This window comes from Salvelinus sp. IW2-2015, linkage group LG28, assembly GCF_002910315.2.
Source record: "Salvelinus sp. IW2-2015 linkage group LG28, ASM291031v2, whole genome shotgun sequence".
NCBI classification, from domain to species: Eukaryota; Metazoa; Chordata; class Actinopteri; order Salmoniformes; family Salmonidae; genus Salvelinus; species Salvelinus sp. IW2-2015.
In genome coordinates this window covers 26,159,626-26,168,467 of record NC_036868.1, presented here as the reverse complement: position 1 = coordinate 26,168,467, position 8,842 = coordinate 26,159,626, and the positions used below count along the sequence as shown (strand labels likewise).

General features: G+C 41.5%; 1 long non-coding RNA gene across 1 annotated transcript in view; it reads left to right on the top strand.

The window, feature by feature from the left end:
• Positions 1–8,058: 8,058 nt before the first annotated feature.
• The window catches only part of LOC111954465 (uncharacterized), a 12,107-nt gene continuing 11,323 nt past the window's right edge, over positions 8,059–8,842 (top strand). Inside the window, exon 1 of the long non-coding RNA XR_002875978.2 lies at positions 8,059–8,457. This is a non-coding gene — a long non-coding RNA (uncharacterized lncRNA). The remainder of the gene's footprint in view (positions 8,458–8,842) is intronic.

Below are 8,842 nucleotides of genomic sequence, written 5' to 3'. Positions count from 1 at the left end.
ACTTTATTTAAACTCCTTATGTGCCTCTTTCGCTTGCACACTCATATGCGGAACATACAAAAAAATCATGTCCTAAGTACCACAGAAAACGAAATTGTGGCCCTTCCACTATAGGTCTTGTTGTCATTTACTTGGTAGCAATTTCCAAACACTCTTGAATTGTGTTATCTACGTTTCATTCTGTACAACAATAGTACGCAAGTATAGAACACTCATGGGATCCACATAAGCCGTCATACTTGCTCAGGAAGGAGACGCGTTTCTGTCTTCCTAGAGATGGACGTACTTTGGCTTCGTATCTGCAAAAAAGTGCAAAATCAATCCCAGAACAACAGCAAAGACCTTGTGAACGATGCTGGAGGAAAACAAGTACAAAAGCATCTATATCCACAGTTAAAACGAGTCCTATATCGACATAACCTGAAAGCGCGCTCAGCAAAGGAAGAGCCACTGCTCCAATCTTGCCTATAAAAAAGCCAGACTATGGTTTGCAACTGCCATGGGGACCAAAGATTGTACTTTTGTGAGAAATGTCCTCTGGTCTGATGAAACAAAAATAGATATTGTTTGGCCATAATGATCATCGTTATGTTTGGAGGAAAATAGGGGGAGGCTTGCAGCCAAGAATATGTCACGTTCGCTGGAATAAATGTCGGACCAGGCGCAGCGGATTGAGTTCCACATTTATTTATTCAAGTTGAAACTAAGCAAAGTACAAAAAACAAATAACATATAACTATAAAAAAAATAATAACTTAATAAACACTATACATCGCCGGGTGACTACTCAAGATTGCTACGTCCTACTCAAAACAATATCCCATAAAACGCAGGGTGAAAATGCTACTAAATATGATCCCCAATTAGAGACAATGATTACCAACTGCCTCTAATTGGGAATCATACAAAATCACCAACATAGAAAAACAAACCTAGAACCCCACATAGAAATAATAAACTAAACTAACCCCCAGTCACGCCCTGACCTACTCTACCATAGAAAATAAGAGCTCTCTATGGTCAGGATGTGACAAAAGAACACCATCCCAACCGTGAAGCACGGGGGTGGCAGCATCATGTTGTGGGGGTCCTTTTCTGCAGGAGGGGACTGGTGCACTTCACAAAATAGATGGCACCATGAGGAAGAACAATTATGTGGTTATATTGAAGCAACATCTCAAGACATCAGTCAGGAAGTTAAAGCTTGGTTGCAAATGGGTCTTCAAAATGGACAATGACCCCAAGCATACTTCCAAAAGTTGTGGCAAAATGGCTTAAGGACAACACAGTCAAGGTATTAGTGGCCATCACAAATCCCTGACCTCAATCATATAGACAATTTGTGGCGAAAACTGAAAAAGCGTGTGTGAGCAAGGAGGCCTACAAACCTGACTCAGTTACACCAGCTCTGTCAGGAGGAATGGACCAAAATTCATCCAACTTATTGTGAAGCTTGTAGTAACCAAAGTGTTAAACAAATTAACATATTTTATATTTGAGATTCTTCAAATTAGCCACCTTTTGCCTTGATGACAGCTTTGCAACCTCTTGGCATTCTCTCAACAGCTTTACCTGGAATGCTTTCCCCACATTTGCTGAGCACGTGTTGGCTGCTTTTCCTTCAATCTGTGGTCCAATTTGTTGGGTTGAGGTCGGGTGATTTGTGGAGGCCAGGTTATCTGATGCAGCACTCCATCACTCTCCTTCTTGGTCAAATAGCCCTCACAGCCAGGAGATTTGGGACATTATCCTTTTGAAAAACAATTGATAGCCCACTAGTGCAAATCAGATGGGATGGCGTATCACTGCAGATTACTGTGGTAGTCATGCTGGTAAAGTGTGCCTTCAATTCTAAATAAATCAGTGTCACGAGCAAAGCACCCCCACACCATCACAACTCCTCCTCCATGCTTCACGGTGGGAACCACACATGCGCAGATCATCCGTTCACCTACTCTGCGTCACACAAAGACACGGCAGTTGGAACCAGAAATCTCAAATTTGGACTCATCAGACCAAAGGACAGATTTCCTCCGGTCTGATGTCCATTGCTCATGTTTCTTGGCCCAAGCATGTCTCTTCTTGGTGTCCTTTTAGTTGTGATTTCTTTGCAGCAATTCGACCATGAAGGCTTGATTCACACAGTCTCATTTGAACAGTTGAACAGTTGATGTTGATGTGTCTGTGTCTGAACCTTGTGAAGAATTTATTTGGGATGCAATCTGAGGTGCAGTTAACTCTAATGAACTTAACCTCTGCAGCAGAGGAAACTCTGGGTCTTCCTTTCCTGTGGCGGTCCTCATGAGAACCAGTTTCATCATAGCGCTTGATGTTTTTTTTACGTCTGCACTTTAAGAAATTTAAGAAACTCAAAAGTTCTTGAAATTTTCCGGATTGACTGACCTTCATGTCTTAAAGTAATGATGGACTGCCGTTTCTCTTCGCTTATTTGGGTTTTTCTTGCCATAATATGGATTTGGTCTTTTGCCAAATAGGGCTATCTTCTGTATGCTACCCCTACCTTGTCAKAACACAACTGTTTGGCTCAAATGCATTAAGAAGGGAAAAAATTCCACAAATTCACTTTTTAACAAGGCACACCTGTCAATTGAAATGRGATACAGGTGACTACCTCATGAAGCTGGTTGAGAGAATGCAAATAGTTTTCAAAGCTGTAGTCAAGCAAAGGGTGGCTACTTTGAAGAATCTCAAATATAAAATATATTTTGATTTGTTTAAGACTTGCTTGGTTACTACATGATTCCATATGTGTTATTTCATAGTTTTGATGTCTTCACTATTATTCTACAATGTAGAAAATAGTAAAAATAAAGAAAAACCCATGAATGAGTAGGTGTCCAAACTTTTGACGTGTGTGTGTGTGTGTGTATGTATGTATGTATGTAATGTATGTATGTATATATATATTTTTTACTTATATTTACTAAATAAACCTAACTGCTTTGTTGGTTAAGTGCTTATAAGTAAGCATTTCACGGTAAGGTTGTATTTGGCGCATGTGACAAATTAAGTTTGTATATCCATGTCCTCATTCACGACTCRGAAAAACATAGGATATTCAAGTTTTTCGGTCAAGTTTATAGGATAGTCTCGAATGGCGCTCATCCAGTTTGTTCTCCAGTGACTACACGTTCGCCAACAAAATGGCGGTCTACATGCTCGCCAACGTAGTCTCGTCATGACGCACCCTCTCTTGCCTCTTTCGCCGCTGCTTCCTCTTTCGAGTCCCAGGGATCAGGGCCTCATCCGGGGTACGCGGAACATTCAGAGCTGTAGAATCATTGGTGTAAAAAATCAGCATTCAAATCGAGGTGAGGGATTGCTATTCTGATGTCCACAAGCTGTTGTCAGTCATCGGATGTGTTGGTGGAGACTTTATGTAACAAAATGATCAGCGTAAAAAAAATCAAACACACAAAATAGCAGAATTGGACTGGAGCCCATAAAACGGCAGCGCCATTTTCATAATGACTGTGGGTGTGTGTAAATGATGTATATACTATCTAGGCACCTAAGCTGAGTCATAAGGGAGGCTAGGCATCTACCACCATCAGATTAGGGGGGGGAAATGTAGCCAAAAAATGTTTTGTCCCCCACTTTGGTTCTGAAATCATCACCCACTAATTAACTTGTCATTTTTGCAGATTAAGTGTTTGAGCTAAAAATGTATCATGGTGTTGCACGGTATACCAAAATGTCTGTACTTTTTCGATACTAGAACATGAAAAATGGATCGGTACTAGAAGTTTTTTAAACTTTCGGTACTAATGTCAAATGGCTCACGGATCAAGCCTGTCTATCAGTGCAGCTTATTATAGTCTGCACCGTGCCTGCTCCAGTTTTTCATTGCTAGCCTGCACTGGGAGTCTGGGCTGCATCATGTTAGCTCCCCACTCATGCTGCACAGAAGTTAACACACTTGAATAATGCGACATGGTATGTAGAACTGTTTAAACTGTTAATTACTGTTAGCAAAACAATGTCCATGCGGGTTAGCCTAGAACACTTTATAGTGCAAGAAGATACTGGTAGCTTCCAGCTTTGTAGGCTAACTTTCATGGCTAGCTGACCTCTAAAGCTATCATCAAATTTCTACCCTAGTACTTGTTTGTGAGGATGACAATATGCAAACCATAATGAAAAATATGCTGATTTCAAATCTGATTGCCACCAAAAACCTTATTCATTCACATTTGGTCTCTCATCTCTCCCAAAGAAGGTCTATTGCCTCAGCAAACTGACTGTGCTCTGACTGCTGCCCCCCTATTGCATGATGAATAACTTCATTACTGGTTAACTTCTTTGTGATACCCCCCCCTTCTGCCAAGTTTTCTGCGCCTGAAGACATACCCAAATCTAACTGTCTGTAGCTCAGGCCCAGCAGGCAGATGCATATTCTTGGTATCATTTGAAAGGAAACACCGACATTTGTGGAAATGTGAATTGAATGTAGGAGAATACACACAATAGAAGAAAATACAAGGAAATAAACATACGTTTTCTGTTTTTATTGTTGTGTGCATCATCTTTCAACTGAACAAGAACAGGCAAACATTCAGATATGATGCTGGGGATAATTTCGATGCAGAACAGAAGAGGGCAACAGTATTTGAAAAAAGTTTCAGAAAGATATCTTCAGGAACGAGTGAGCTACATGACATTGAGCATGTAGTCACCCAGGTGTCCCCACACAGTTGCCCAAATGTACCCAAGTGGCCAAATTGGTACAGTGATACATTTTGAAGTAAATTACTATATACTAATACTAAAATGCTATTCTAAAACACACCCACAACAACAAAAAATACAGGAACATTTGGGAAAAAAATTATAACAAGGGTAACTATTTACACACATTCAATGTATAATATACAATATTGTGAAGACCCTCAGTCCTCTACACAATATTGTGCTGCTGATGCCATGCCCAATGAGCAGTCTCTTTCTGCTGTAAAGCAGAGGCTTACTGAACAGGTGGTGCAGGTGATGGGGCATTTCCTGTGCAAAGCGCACATCGACGCCTCCCACTGTGCCCTTTTTGCCCTGAGGCACATTCATGCCTGCAGAGATGAATCTGGGCAGGTGAACACCACTGGTTGGAGCAGAAGGGCAGAGGTAGAGGGGACAGAAGGTGCTGCAGTAGACTTGCTGTAGCAAGCAAGCTCCTGGATGAGCAGCTCTCGGAAGGCTAGCTGTGAGATGTGGGGGCTGTCCACAGCTCTTAGCCATTTCCTTCTGGAGGATGAAGGAATTCACCACAGCAATGTCAATGAAATGATAGAAAAATGTCTTGTACCATTTCATTGTCTTGTGGAGCACATTGTAGTAGCCAATCAGTGCATCTGACAGGTCCACACCTCCCATGCCCTTGTTGTAGTCCTTGATAGCTGAAGGAATGGGGACATTTTTGGTGGTCCATGCCCAGTAGAGCCCTTCACACGCCTGACGACGTGATCTCCACTGAAGGACTGGTGGATAGTGGAGCACATGACCACCTCTCTGTATCCATCCATCTATCACAAACAGCAGGCCATCTTGGCGAATCCATCTCATGGTCCCCCGCTCAGCCCGCTTAGGCATGTCGTTCACCTTTGTCTTCGGAAAGCCCACTCTGTTTGTCCGAATGGTGCCACAAGCCCACACCTCCAGCTTCCTCAGGTCTGCAAACAGGGTAGGGCTTGTGTAGAAGTTGTCCACAAAAAGTTTGTAGCCCTTCCCTAGCAGCTGAAAATCTAATAACTGCATAACGGAATCATAACTGAGTCCCTTACCGGTCAGCCAAAACAAACAGCTTGTAACCCCACTTAGTTAGTTTGTTACGCATGTATTGTTTTAGGCCTTTGAGGCTACCATCCTCTCATCGATGGAAAGGTTCTGGGCAGGCTGAAAATAGGTCTTGCAGGCCTCAACGATGCTGGGGTAGAGAGGTTTTATTTTGCAGAGCTTATCAAACCTTGCTGTGCTTCTCGTTGTTGTCATCAACTTCTGGGTCACTGATATGAAGCGCCCGTGAGATTGTCAGAAACCTTTTGCATGACATGACAGTGGAGGGGAAAGGCAGTTGATAGAGGGGAGCAGTTTTCCAGTAGTCTTTCAGGGTTTTCAGCTTCACAAGACCCATGTAAATGACCATTGACAGGTAACAAAAAAGATCTGACATGGAAATGGGCTTCCATCCCTCTTTCTTGCCTGCCTGCTTCTTAGCACCATACTTATTACTGTTCAACACCAGGGAATCAACAACAGATGAGGTCCTGYTGGCCTTTTTGGTCGGAATATTGGAGGTGGAGGCGCCACARCCTCCTCCAGCACAGAGTGCCAACGACCCTCCTCCTCTCTGATTGCAGGTTTATCTCTTCCCCATCTCTGCTTCTTTGCCACAGACTTCACACCTGGCAGGGCGGGGGTAGGTGTGGAGCCGGAGACAGCAGGGGTCCGGCTAGATGAATGAGCTCCTGTGGGGGATGGGCACCTTGGCAGTGGGGGGCGCCCAATCAGAATCGGAGGGACTGTGAAATAAAGACACAGACACTCAGATTATATATAGAGTAGGGAAAGTATATCATTTTGGTGATCTGTTGTTCTATTCCATGTTTAGATAAAATACATTTAAAAAATATCTCATATACAGACACACAGATTATATATAGAGTAGGGAAACTAAATCATTTTGGTGATCTGTGGTTCTATTCCATGTTTAGATAAAATACATGAAAAAAATATCTCCAAAACAACTCAAATGAATAATATTTGATATTATTAATTTCAAACAACGGCATGAGAGTTACTTACCAATCGAGAATTGCGTCTTCTCCATACAAAAACATTTCTTCAAATTGGGAGTCCAAACTTGTCTCACAATCTGACACATCTTCTTGTAAATATGTGTCACTTTCTCTATCAATTTCGTCAATAATATCATGTAGATCTGTATACCTGGACTTTGCCTTTGATTTTCCAGATTTACTCGCCATAATTCTTTCAATAAAATAACGGAAAATGATCTCGACTCAATACTGCTACGCGCAAAGTGGCTCCTTCAGGTAGAAATGTCAATGGCGAATGGCTGTGTAACGCTCGACTTTCCTTCAAGAGCTGGTCTTCCCGGATATAACCATTAGATATTGCCGTTTACCTCAGCTCATTGGCTCTCTACCAAGCTAGATTTCAAGACGATCAGTGGTCATTGGGCCGAAATATAGTCAATCAAAGAAGCACTGGTCATATCATTGGCGCGCAATGAGGTCATTGTTTGGTGTGTTCAAATCAGTTCCTTTCGGTCAATACGTCCCTCTGTTACTAACAAACAGGATTGCAATGAAACCAACCATGACTAGATAAACATACATTTAGTGTGAGTAATTACATCGAATGTCTCGTCGAAAGTTGAAGGATCGGAACTTCATGATACAAGCCGTTTACAAAAGTGTCGTGTATGCTATAAAAATGGAGGTATCGAACAAAACGACCATTATTGTGAAGATTGACCTTTGTATTGCCAAAAGAAGAAGATTCCTCCAAAGGAATGTATTTTATTGGGATTTTGACTCTTTTGACGCTGACCTGTCTGGTTGGAAGATGCGAGTTCGTCAGATTATCGTATGCTTTCGCCGAAAAGCATTTTTGAAATCTGACACAGCGGTTGGATTAAGAAGAAGTTAAGCTTTTAAATGATGTTAGATACATGTATTTACAAGAACGTTTAATACTACGAATGGTGTATTTAGAATCTTTGCGCTATGCTATTTCACCGGATGTTAGCCAGGTGGGACGCTAACGCCCCTCCTAGCCTAGAGAGGTTAAAGAGCGACTGCCCCTAAAAAAAAAACTCATCCCTTAAACGGCCTATGTGACATCGATATGAGTCTTCACAATATTGTATATTATACATTGAATGTGTGTAAATAGTTACCCTTGTTATAATTTTTTTCCCCAAATGTTCCTGTATTTTTGTTGTTGTTGGGGTGTGTGTTAGAATAGCATTTTAGTATTTAGTATATAGTAATTTACTTCAAAATGTATCACTGTACCAACATTTATTCTAGTATCAAAATTTTACTACAAAGTGTTAAGATAATTTTGGTCAAAGTCAGTCTCGTCTAAAAGGAGTTTGGAACCTCAGTGAGTAAATGACTAAACTCACAATGAGTAAAGGAAGGTTGGGTTAGGATTGCAATTATGTTAGCAAATCATGTCCCCTTTTGCCATGCTCCACGTCCAAATCTCCCCATAACCCACTTCGCTTCCCTTCATTGAATGGGGCTCCGTTTCATCGGCCCCAACCAACATGTTCAAAGGATCATGACTGTTTTAAGACTGAAAAGCCCATGCAATACATGCTTCCAGCAGGATGCACAGCCYWCAACTATGGTTTGGATGCCCTGCCGAAAGACCTCATCATCATGCGGAATAGGAGGTTGGAGTACGTTGGTCCCAGTGAGTATACCAGTAGACCATAGACTGCTGGTTATGTATATTTTGATAGTGATTATCATCGCCAGCTAGCTACCAACTTGATAGCTGGTTAACGTTAGCCAGCCCCAATACAACTCGGATTTGGCTTGGAAACAAGATAATATTTCAAAAGAAGGCAAATAATTAGTAGGAAAACCTTTTATGTTTGATGTTGCCAGATTGACTTCAGATGCAGTATAACTTTAGCCAACTAACTAAGATTGAGGGGACCACTGTATTTTTAGCTAGCTAACATTAGCATTGCTAGCAATTTTTTTTTACAAACTTTGCAAGTAACAGTGATGACAACGTTGCCATCTCTCTAATAAAGTACATTTGACAACATAATATGGCAACGTTGTTTCCT